Genomic DNA, 12,963 nt, shown 5'->3' with positions numbered 1-12,963 from the left:
TAACACTTCTGAGTTACTAACACTTTTGGGTTACTAACACTTCTGAGTTACTAACACTTCTGGGTTACTAACAGTTCTGGGTTACTAACAGTTCTGGGTTACTAACACTTCTGGGTTACTAACACTTCTGGGTTAATAACACTTCTGGGTTACTAACACTTCTGGGTTACTAAGAGTTCTGGGTTAATAACACTTCTGGGTTACTAACACTTCTGGGTTACTAAGAGTTCTGGGTTAATAACACTTCTGGGTTACTAACACTTCTGGGTTACTAACACTTCTGGGTTACTAACACTTCTGGGTTACTAACACTTCTGGGTTACTAACACTTCTGGGTTAATAGCTGGAATAAATCTGTCTACAATAATCATACAATTATACCTACAATAATTATCATACAATCATGCAGTTATAGCTACAATAACATAAGAACATAAGAAAGAAGGAACACTGCAACAGGCCTACTGACCCATGCGGAGCAGGTCCATGTCCCCCCCCCGGATTAGACCAATGACCCACCCAGTCTGGTCATCTCCACTCAAGGATGGATCACTGTACCAGACCCAGCAGCACAAGCTAGTCAGGTCCAACTCACACCCACCCACACCCATGTATTTATCTAACCTATTTTTAAAACTACACAACCTTTTAGCCTCAATAACTGTACTCGGGAGTTTGTTCCACTCATCCACAACTCTATTACTAAACCAGTACTTTCCTATATCCTTCCTGAATCTGAATTTTTCCAACTTGAAACCATTGCTGCGAGTCCTGTCTTGGCTGGAAATTTTCAGCACACTATTTACATCCCCTTTATTTATTCCTGTTTTCCATTTATACACCTCGATCATATCCCCCCTAATTCTACGCCTTTCGAGAGAGTGCAGATTCAGGGCCTTCAGTCTATCCTCATAGGGAAGATTTCTGATACATGGGATCATCTTTGTCATCCTCCTTTGTACGTTTTCCAGAGCATTTATATCCATTCTGTAATACGGTGACCAGAACTGTGCAGCATAATCTAAATGAGGTCTAACCAAGGATATATATTATTTATACTTCTATTATTTATACTTCTAGATATGAAGCCAAGAATTCTGTTAGCTTTATTGCGAACACTAATGCACTGTTGTCTTGGTTTTAGGTTACTGCTAACCAGAACTACTAAATCCTTTTCGCAATCGGTAGTATTAGTTTATATGTGGCATGGTTATTTAACTGTCCAACATTTAGAACTTTGCATTTGTCAATATTAAACTGCATCTGCCACTTCTCCGACCTTTGCGTCAGTCTATTCAAATTATCCTGGAGTGCTCTAGTGTCCTCATTAGAATGAATTGGACGGCGTATTTTGGTGTCATCAGCAAATTTGCTTATGTCGCTATTTATTCCCTCATCTATGTCGTTTATGTAAATTGTGAACAACAACGGGCCCAACACTGACCCCTGAGGAACACCGCTTATGACGTGCCCCCATTCTGATTTCTCCCCATTTATGCAAACTCTGCTGTCTATTTGTCAGCCATGTCTCTACCCAGGAAAAAATTTCTCCTCCTATTCCGTGTGCCCTAAGTTTCCTCAATAGCCTCTGGTGTGGAACTCTATCGAAAGCCTTACTGAAGTCCATATACACAATATCATATTCATTACCATGATCTACCTCCTCAAACACCTTAGTGAAAAATGTTAGTAAATTCGTAAGACAGGAACGCCCCTTTGTAAAACCATGTTGAGAATCATTAATCAATCTGTGCCTGTCAAGATGGCTACGAATTGCTTCGGCAATTATTGATTCCATAAATTTTCCCACTATGGAGGTAAGGCTTATTGGTCTATAGTTCGAAGCCAAGGACCTGTCACCTTGTAAATAGGTATTACATTTGCCATTTTCCACTTATCAGGCACTATGCCAGTTTGTAGTGATATGTTAAAAAGATTAGCCAAAGGTATGCTAAGTTCCTCTTTACATTCCTTTAACACCCTTGCAAACAGTTCAAAAAAAAAAAATCTACTATGAATGAAGAGCGACAACAAGTGTGAGTAGATGAGTAAGACAAGTGTGAGTGGATGAGTAAGAAAAGTGTGAGCAGATGAGTAAGACAAGTGTGAATAGATGAGTAAGACAGTTGTGAGTAGATGAGTAAGACAAGTGTGAGTAGATGAGTAAGACAAGTGTGAGTAGATGAGTAAGACAAGTGTGAGTAGATGAGTAAGACAAGTGTGAGTAGATGAGTAAGACAAGTGTGAGTAGATGAGTAAGACAAGTGTGAGTAGATGAGTAAGACAAGTGTGAGTAGATGAGTAAGACGACTGTGAGTAGATGAGTAAGACAAGTGTGAGTAGATGAGTAAGACAAGTGTGAGTAGATGAGTAAGACAAGTGTGAGTAGACGAGTAAGACAAGTGTGAGCAGATGAGTAAGACAAGTGTGAGTAGATGAGTAAGACAAGTGTGAGTAGATGAGTAAGACAAGTGTGAGTAGATGAGTAAGACAACTGTGAGTAGATGAGTAAGACAACTGTGAGTAGATGAGTAAGACAATTGTGAGTAGATGAGTAAGACAAGTGTGAGTAGATGAGTAAGACAAGTGTGAGTAGATGAGTAAGACAACTGTGAGTAGATGAGTAAGACAAGTGTGAGTAGATGAGTAAGACAAGTGTGAGTAGATAAGTAAGACAAGTGTAAGTAGATGAGTAAGACAAGTGTGAGTAGATGAGTAAGACAAGTGTGAGTAGATGAGTAAGACAACTGTGAGTAGATGAGTAAGACAAGTGTGAGTAGATGAGTAGGACAAGTGTGAGTAGATGAGTAAGACAAGTGTGAATAGATGAGTAAGACAAGTGTGAGTAGATGAGTAAGACAAGTGTGAGTAGATGAGTAAGACAACTGTGAGTAGATGAGTAAGACAAGTGTGAGTAGATGAGTAAGACAACTGTGAGTAGATGAGTAAGACAACTGTGAGTAGATGAGTAAGACAAGTGTGAGTAGATGAGTAAGACAAGTGTGAGTAGATGAGTAAGACAACTTTGAGTAGATGAGTAAGACAAGTGTGAGTAGATGAGTAAGAAAACTGTGAGTAGATGAGTAAGACAACTGTGAGTAGATGAGTAAGACAAGTGTGAGTAGATGAGTAAGACAAGTGTGAGTAGATGAGTAATACAAGTGTGAGTAGATGAGTAAGACAACTGTGAGTAGATGAGTAAGACAAGTGTGAGTAGATGAGTAAGACAAGTGTGAGTAGATGAGTAAGACAAGTGTGAGTAGATGAGTAAGACAAGTGTGAGTAGATGAGTAAGACAAGTGTGAGTAGATGAGTAAGACAACTGTGAGTAGATGAGTAAGACAAGTGTGAGTAGATGAGTAAGACAAGTGTGAGTAGATGAGTAAGACAAGTGTGAGTAGATGAGTAAGACAAGTGTGAGTAGATGAGTAAGACAAGTGTGAGTAAATGAGTAAGACAAGTGTGAGTAGATGAGTAAGACAAGTGTGAGTAGATGAGTAAGACAACTGTGAGTAGATGAGTAAGACAACTGTCAGTAGATGAGTAAGACAGCTGTCAGTAGATGAGTAAGAGAAGTGTGAGTAGATGAGTAAGACAAGTGTGAGTAGATGAGTAAGACAAGTGTGAGTAGATGAGTAAGACAAGTGTGAGTAGATGAGTAAGACAAGTGTGAGTAGATGAGTAAGACAAGTGTGAGTAGATGAGTAAGACAACTGTGAGTAGATGAGTAAGACAACTGTGAGTAGATGAGTAAGACAAGTGTGAGTAGATGAGTAAGACAAGTGTGAGTAGATGAGTAAGACAAGTGTGAGTAGATGAGTAAGACAAGTGTGAGTAGATGAGTAAGACAAGTGTGAGTAGATGAGTAAGACAACTGTGAGTAGATGAGTAAGACAACTGTGAGTAGATGAGTAAGACAACTGTGAGTAGATGAGTAAGACAACTTTGAGAAGATGAGTAAGACAACTGTGAGTAGATGAGTAAGACAACTGTGAGTAGATGAGTAAGACAAGTGTGAGTAGATGAGTAAGACACAACTGTGAGTAGATGAGTAAGACACAATTGTGAGTAGATGAGTAAGACACAACTGTGAGTAGATGAGTAAGACACAACTGTGAGTAGATGATTAAGACACAACTGTGAGTAGATGAGTAAGACACAACTGTGAGTAGATGAGTAAGACACAACTGTGAGTAGAAGAGTAAGACAACAGTGAGTAGATTAGTAAGACACAACAGTGAGAAGATGAGTAAGACACAACTGTGAGTAGATGAGTAAGACACAACTGTGAGTAGATGAGTAAGACACAACTGTGAGTAGATGAGTAAGACACAACTGTGAGTAGATGAGTAAGACACAACTGTGAGTAGATGAGTAAGACACAACTGTGAGTAGATGAGTAAGACACAACTGTGAATAGATGAGTAAGACACAACTGTGAGTAGATGAGTAAGACACAACTGTGAGTAGATGAGTAAGACACAACTGTGAGTAGATGAGTAAGACACAACTGTGAGTAGATGAGTAAGACACAACTGTGAGTAGATGAGTAAGACACAACTGTGAGTAGATGAGTAAGACACAACTGTGAGTAGATGAGTAAGACACAACTGTGAGTAGATAAGTAAGACACAACTGTGAGTAGATGAGTAAGACACAACTGTAAGTAGATGAGTAAGACACAACTGTGAGTAGATGAGTAAGACACAACTGTGAGTAGATGAGTAAGACACAACTGTGAGTAGATGAGTAAGACACAACTGTGAGTAGACGAGTAAGACACAACTGTGAGTAGATGAGTAAGACACAGCTGTGAGTAGATGAGTAAGACACAACTGTGAGTAGATGAGTAAGACACAAATGTGAGTAGATGAGTAAGACACAACTGTGAGTAGATGAGTAAGACACAACTGTGAGTAGATGAGTAAGACAACTGTGAGTAGATGAGTAAGACACAACTGTGAGTAGATGAGTAAGACACAACTGTGAGTAGATGAGTAAGACACAACTGTGAGTAGATGAGTAAGACACAACTGTGAGTAGATGAGTAAGACACAACTGTGAGTAGATGAGTAAGACACAACTGTGAGTAGATGAGTAAGACACAACTGTGAGTAGATGAGTAAGACACAACTGTGAGTAGATGAGTAAGACACAACTGTGAGTAGATGAGTAAGACAACTGTGAGTAGATGAGTAAGACACAACTGTGAGTAGATGAGTAATACACAACTGTGAGTAGATGAGTAAGACACAACTGTGAATAGATGAGTAAAACACAATTGTGAGTTAATGAGTAAGACACAACTGTGAGTAGATGAGTAAGACACAACTGTGAGTAGATGAGTAAGACACAACTGTGAATAGATGAGTAAGACACAACTGTGAGTAGATGAGTAAGACACAACTGTGAGTAGATGAGTAAGACACAACTGTGAATAGATGAGTAAGACACAACTGTGAGTAGATGAGTAAGACACAACTGTGAATTGATGAGTAAGACAACTGTGAGTAGTTAAGACACACCTGTGAGTAGATGAGTAAGACACAACTGTGAGTAGATGAGTAAGACACAGCTGTGAGTGGATGAGTAAGACACAACTGTGAATGGATAAGTAAGACACAACTGCGAGTAGATGAGTAAGAGACAACTGCGAGTAGATGAGTAAGACACAACTGCGAGATGAGTAAGACAACTGTGAGTAGATGAGTAAGACACAACTGTGAGTAGATGAGTAAGACACAACTGCGAGATGAGTGAGACACAATTGTGAGTAGATGAGTAAGACACAACTGCGAGATGAGTAAGACACAACTGTGAGTAGATGAGTAAGACAACTCCGAGTAGATGAGTAAGAGACAACTGCGAGTAGATGAGTAAGAGACAACTGCGAGTTGAGGAGTAAGACACAACTGCGAGTAGATGAGTAAGAGACAACTGCGAGTAGATGAGTAAGACACAACTGCGAGTAGATGAGTAAGACAACTGCGAGTAGATGAGTAAGAGACAACTGCGAGTAGATGAGTAAGACACAACTGCGAGTAGATGAGTAAGACAACTGCGAGTAGACGAGTAAGAGACAACTGCGAGTAGATGAGTAAGACACAACTGCGAGTTGATGAGTAAGGCAACTGCGAGTAGATGAGTAAGACACAACTGCGAGTAGATGAGTAGGACACAACTCCGAGTAGATGAGTAAGACACAACTGCGAGTAGATGAGTAAGATACAACTGCGAGTAGATGAGTAAGACAACTGCGAGTAGATGAGTGAGACAACTGCGAGTGGATGAGTAAAACAAATGCGAGTAGATGAGTAAGACACAACTACGAGTAGATGAGTAAGACACAACTGTGAGTAGATGAGTAAGACAACTGTGAGTAGATGAGTAAGACACAACTGCGAGTAGATGAGTAAGACACAATTCCGAGTAGATGAATAAGACACAACTCCGAGTATATGAGTAAGAGACAACTGTGAGTAGATGAGTAAGACAAATGCAAGTAGATGAGTAAGACACAACTGCGAGTAGATGAGTAAGACAACTCCGATTAGATGAGTAAGACACAACTGCGAGTAGATGAGTAAGACACAACTGCTAGTAGATGAGTAAGACAACTGCGAGTAGATGAGTAAGACAACTCCGAGTGGATGAGTAAGACACAACTGCCAATAGATGAGTAAGAGACAACTGCGAGTAGATGAGTAAGACACAACTGCGAGATGAGTAATACACAACTGTGAGTAGATGAGTAAGGCACAGCTGTGAGTAGATGAGTAAGACACAACTGCGAGATGAGTAAGACACAACTTTGAGTAGATGAGTAAGACACAACTGCGAGATGAGTAAAACACAAGTGTGAGTAGATGAGTAAGACACAACTGTGAGTAGATGAGTAAGACACAACTCCGAGTAGATGAGTAAGAGACAACTGCGAGTAGATGAGTAAGAGACAACTGCGAGTAGATGAGTAAGACACTGCGAGTTGATGAGTAAGACAACTGCGAGTAGATGAGTAAGAGACAATTGCGAGTAAATGAGTAAGACACAACTGCGAGTTGATGAGTAAGACAACTGCGAGTAGATGAATAAGACACAACTCCGAGTAGATGAGTAAGACACAACTTCGAGTAGATGAGTAAGACACAACTGTGAGTAGATGAGTAAGACAACTGTGAGTAGGTGTGTAAGACACAACTGTGAGTAGATGAGTAAGACACAACTCCGAGTAGATGAGTAAGAGACAACTGCGAGTAGATGAATAGGACACAACTCCGAGTAGATGAGTAAGAGACAACTGCGAGTAGATGAGTAAGAGACAACTGCGAGTAGATGAGTAAGAGACAACTGCGAGTAGATGAGCAAGACACAACTGCGAGTAGATGAGTAAGACAACTGCGAGTAGATGAGTAAGACAACTGCGAGTAGATGAGTAAGACAACTGCGAGTAGATGAGTAAGACAACTGCGAGTAGATGAGTAAGAGACAACTGCGAATAGATGAGTAAGAGACAACTGCGAGTAGATGAGTAAGGGACAACTGCGAGTAGATGAGTAAGAGACAACTGCGAGTAGATGAGTAAGAGACAACTGTGAGTAGATGAGTAAGAGACAACTGCGAGTAGATGAGTAAGAGACAACTGCGAGTAGATGAGTAAGAGACAACTGCGAGTAGATGAGTAAGAGACAACTGCGGGTAGATGAGTAAGTCACCACTTGCTTTATTGGCCACATTTAGAGGAGACAACAGAACTGCTGATGTAGATGTGAGGGGTCAGTCCCTCAGCCTGGAGATGTTGAGGGGGTCAGTCCCTCAGCCTGGAGATGTTGAGGGGGTCAGTCCCTCAGCCTGGAGATGTTGAGGGGGTCAGTCCCTCAGCCTGGAGATGTTGAGGGGGTCAGTCCCTCAGCCTGGAGATGTTGAGAGGGTCAGTCCCTCAGCCTGGAGATGTTGAGGGGGTCAGTCCCTCAGCCTGGAGATGTTGAGCGGGTCAGTCCCTCAGCCTGGAGATGTTGAGGGGGTCAGTCCCTCAGCCTGGAGATGTTGAGGGGGTCAGTCCCTCAGCCTGGAGATGTTGAGGGGGTCAGTCCCTCAGCCTGGAGATGTTGAGGGGGGCAGTCCCTCAGCCTGGAGATGTTGAGGGGGGCAGTCCCTCAGCCTGGAGATGTTGAGGGGGTCAGTCCCTCAGCCTGGAGATGTTGAGGGGGTCAGTCCCTCAGCCTGGAGATGTTGAGGGGGGTCAGTCCCTCAGCCTGGAGATGTTGAGGGGGTCAGTCCCTCAGCCTGGAGAAGTTGAGGGGGTCAGTCCCTCAGCCTGGAGAAGTTGAGGGGTCAGTCCCTCAGCCTGGAGATGTTGAGGGGGTCAGTCCCTCAGCCTGGAGATGTTGAGGGGGTCAGTCCCTCAGCCTGGAGATGTTGAGGGGGTCAGTCCCTCAGCTTGGAGAAGTTGAGGGGTCAGTCTCTCAGCCTGGAGAAGTTAAGGGGTCAGTCCCTCAGCCTGGAGATTTTGAGGGGGTCAGTCCCTCAGCTTGGAGAAGTTGAGGGGTCAGTCCCTCAGCCTGGAGATGTTGAGGGGTCAGTCCCTCAGCCTGGAGATGTTGAGGGGTCAGTCCCTCATCCTGGAGATGTTGAGGGGTCAGTCCCTCAGCCTGGAGATGTTGAGGGGGTCAGTCCCTCAGCCTGGAGATGTTGAGGGGGTCAGTCCCTCAGCCTGGAGATGTTGAGGGGGTCAGTCCCTCAGCCTGGAGATGTTGAGGGGGTCAGTCCCTCAGCCTGGAGATGTTGAGGGGGTCAGTCCCTCAGCCTGGAGATGTTGAGGGGGTCAGTCCCTCAGCCTGGAGATGTTGAGGGGGGTCAGTCCCTCAGCCTGGAGATGTTGAGGGGGTCAGTCCCTCAGCCTGGAGATGTTGAGGGGGTCAGTCCCTCAGCCTGGAGAAGTTGAGGGGGTCAGTCCCTCAGCCTGGAGATGTTGAGGGGGTCAGCCCCTCAGCCTGGAGATGTTGAGGGGGTCAGTCCCTCAGCTTGGAGAAGTTGAGGGGTCAGTCCCTCAGCCTGGAGATGTTGAGGGGGTCAGTCCCTCAGCCTGGAGATGTTGAGGGGATCAGTCCCTCAGCTTGGAGAAGTTGAGGGGTCAGTCCGTCAGCCTGGAGAAGTTAAGGGGTCAGTCCCACAGCCTGGAGAAGTTGAGGGGTCAGTCCCTCAGCCTGGAGATGTTGAGGGGGTCAGTCCCTCAGCTTGGAGAAGTTGAGGGGTCAGTCCCTCAGCCTGGAGAAGTTAAGGGGTCAGTCCCTCAGCCTGGAGAAGTTGAGGGGTCAGTCCCTCAGCCTGAAGAAGTTGAGGGGTCAGTCCCTCAGCCTGGAGAAGTTGAGGGGTCAGTCCATCAGCCTGGAGATGTTGAGGGGTCAGTCCCTCGGCCTGGAGATGTTGAGGGGTCAGTCCCTCAGCCTGGAGATGTTGAGGGGTCAGTCCCTCAGCCTGGAGATGTTGAGGGGTCAGTCCCTCAGCCTGGAGATGTTGAGGGGTCAGTCCCTCATCCTGGAGATGTTGAGGGGTCAGTCCCTCAGCCTGGAGATGTTGAGGGGTCAGTCCCTTAGCCTGCATATGTTGAGGGGTCAGTCCCTCAGCCTGCAGATGTTGAGGGGTCAGTCCCTCAGCCTGCAGATGTTGAGGGGTCAGTCCCTCAGCCTGGAGAAGTTGAGGGGTCAGTCCCTCAGCCTGGAGAAGTTGAGGGGTCAGTCCCTCAGCCTGGAGAAGTTGAGGGGTCAGTCCCTCAGCCTGGAGAGGTTTGAGGGGTCAGTCCCTCAGCCTGGAGAGGTTTGAGGGGTCAGTCCCTCAGCCTGGAGATGTTGAGGGGGTCAGTCCCTCAGCCTGGAGATGTTGAGGGGGTCAGTCCCTCAGCCTGGAGATGTTGAGGGGGGTCAGTCCCTCAGCCTGGAGAAGTTAAGGGGTCAGTCCCTCAGCCTTAATAAGTTGAGGGGTCAGTCTATCAGCCTGGAGAAGTTGAGGGGTCAGTCCCTCAGCCTGGAGAAGTTGAAGGGTCAGTCCCTCAGCCTGGAGAAGTTGAGGGGTCAGTCCCTCAGCCTGGAGAGGTTTGAGGGGTCAGTCCCTCAGCCTGGAGAGGTTTGAGGGGTCAGTCCCTCAGCCTGGAGAAGTTTGAGGGTCAGTCCCTCAGCCTGGAGATGTTTAAGGGGTCAGTCCCTCAGCCTGGAGAAGTTTGATGGTCAGTCCCTCAGCCTGGAGATGTTTGAGGGGTCAGTCCCTCGGCCTGGAGAAGTTTGAGGGTCAGTCCCTCAGCCTGGAGATGTTTGAGGGGTCAGTCCCTCAGCCTGGAGATGTTTGAGGGGTCAGTCCCTCAGCCTGGAGGAGAAGCACGTTTAAACTTCTCATTTTTTTCAGTCAATCTATTTATCTATCTGTCTATTCCTTAAAGGAATTTAATTCCTTTCTCTTCCCTAAGTGTGGCCCAGGGACGTAGTGTGGGCCAAGGACGTAGTGTGGCCCAGGGACGTAGCCCCATCTTAGTCTGACCTTCTCAAGGACGAGGCTGAGACAGACAGACAGAGAGAAGCATGACCCGTGAACTCAAGTTGCTTAACATTATCGTGTGACCAGTATACCTACTACGGGGCCCTGGTGCACCAGACCGTGACCGAGTAATGCTCGCTGAGGGGGACCTGGAGCGTAACGGAGTGACAAGAATGCTCCCTCAGGGGCACTAGATGCCGTGTAGCATGTAGAATATGCTTGGCATGAAAGACAGGTATTGTGTAGCTCAGTTATGGTTGCAACAAGGGTTCAAGTGCGTTGTGTTGCCAAGCATTATGTATACTGCAGAGTTCAGAAGGTGGTGATGTTAATACGTCACCACCTTCTGGACTCTGCAGTGTACATAATGCAGGGCCACCAACCATTTGCTCTTGATTATACTCGGTGCAGGGCCTCCATACATACTAGCTTGACATATTATGCTCATTAATGGGCCTCCAATCACAGTACCTCGAAACGTTATGCTCACTACTAGGCCCTAATAATATACACACTAGCTTGACACATTATGCTCACTAATGGGCCTCCAAAGACACTAGCCCGACACGTTATGCTCACTAATGGGCTTTTAAATACACGTTATTTTGGCTTCAGGGCCGTAAATTCCTAAACATGCTACCTAGGTATGTTATGCTCTCTTCAGGGTCATACAAATTGTCTCAGTGTGTTATGCTTGCTGGAGGGACATCAAACATACTAGCACAGCATGTTATGCTCACTGCGGGGCACTGTCTCCTGGTGGTTGGAGCAGTGGTGCTTGCTAAGGGGCCCAGCAACAGGTGTCATGGGAAAAATGCTCGGTATGAGGCCACACTGAGTCGTCTTTACTGTCATTCTTCTCTTCCTTGTAAGTCCTCTCTATTACGATCTCTCTCTACTGAGTCAAGGTTGACAGCTTCTTTCAGGTAACGCTGAGAGACCTGCGGGTCTTAGCTCAGCACCTCTTTATACCCCCTGAACACATGTCTGACAGGTGTTTAACGCCCAGCAGGGTATTAAATATACAAGGAGTATTAAACATAGCAAGGTGTATGCATACTAAACATCGCAAGGCTATGAACATCCTCTGTCAAGAATGAGAGACTAAACACCTCGACTGTCTCTAGAATACAAGTCACCGACCTGTTCGACTGAGGAAGTCTTGACACTAAACACCTCCCAAAGTGATTGATCTTGTATCTCTGCTTCCTCCTCTAATTTGTGATTCAGTCACTAGCGAGGCAGAGTCCTCAACGTTTTTTTGACTGCCCAGGAGATGACCCCACCTTGTGTTGCTGTGTGTGTGTGTGTGTGTGTGTGTGTGTGTGTGTGTGTGTGTGTGTGTGTGTGTGTGTGTGTGTGTGTGTGTGTGTGTGTTTGTGTGTGTGTGTGTAGTTCGTAAGCACTGAACTACATAATATAATTTCTGGAGTGCCTCGAGGCTGTTGCACTCGGGGGTTGACGCCGGAAGTTTTGCGATTTTGGTTAAGACGGGTCAGAGGTCAGAGTCAAGGTCAGGAAAAATATTTAACTCTCTTCCCCTCCGCCCCTTCCCTCCCTTCAGACCCTCCTTTCCTCCATACCTTCCACTTCCCCTCCACTTCTTCCACTCCCTCCTCCATCTCTCCCTCTCCAGCAAGTCCTCTCACAATAACAACTTTCCTGGTTTTTGACAAATGGTGATTAACATGATAGGCAAATCAAGCACTCAGAGTTATCCCCACAAGTCCAGTGATCACTGAGTGATGCGTAAATAACCCTCGTGTAGGTGAAAGGAGGGTACGACGATATTTCGGACCAACTTGGACTGACACAAAAGAGGTCAGGTTAGGTAATGTTTGTCAGGAAACAGGACAAGTGTTTCCTGACGTGGGTCTTAGTCATAAGATGACCCACAGCTGGAGCTTTTGGTCATCTGACCAAGGCCCTCCACTGGCTTACCCACTGGTTATAATTACAACCATTATCTGTGCACGAAAGAGTGAGGGAGCCGAGGGAGGACAGGGACGGGACCAGGAGAGGTAGTACTAGAAGCAGTGGTAGTGGTAAGGCTGGTAGTGAAAGTGGTACTAGAAGCAGTGGTAGTGGTAAGGCTGGTAGTGAAAGTGGTACTAGAAGCAGTGGTAGTGGTAAGGCTGGTAGTGAAAGTGGTACTAGAAGCAGTGGTAGTGGTAAGGCTGGTAGTGAAAGTGGTACTAGAAGCAGTGGTAGTGGTAAGGCTGGTAGTGAAAGTGGTACTAGAAGCGGTAGAAAGTAGTAATGCTATTATATAGTTACGAGTACTAAGTGAGTACTGAACGAATACTGAACGAGTACTAAGTGAGTACTGAACGAGTACTGAACGAGTACTGAACGAGTACTGGGGGTTGAACTATCGACTTTCAACTACAAAGGCAGAGTTGAGCCGCCTCTTCGAGTAGTTTCAGTTGAATATCTAAG

At 45.5% G+C, this 12,963-nt stretch overlaps 1 protein-coding gene across 3 annotated transcripts in view; it reads left to right on the top strand.

Moving 5' to 3' along the window:
- The window catches only part of LOC128684470 (glutathione S-transferase 1-1), a 437,568-nt gene that overhangs the window by 280,793 nt on the left and 143,812 nt on the right, over positions 1 to 12,963 (top strand). The gene's annotated exons all lie outside the window — the stretch shown is intronic.

This window comes from Cherax quadricarinatus, chromosome 4 (genome assembly GCF_038502225.1).
Source record: "Cherax quadricarinatus isolate ZL_2023a chromosome 4, ASM3850222v1, whole genome shotgun sequence".
Classification (NCBI taxonomy): Eukaryota; Metazoa; Arthropoda; class Malacostraca; order Decapoda; family Parastacidae; genus Cherax; species Cherax quadricarinatus.
This window is presented reverse-complemented; position numbering and strand designations above follow the sequence as displayed.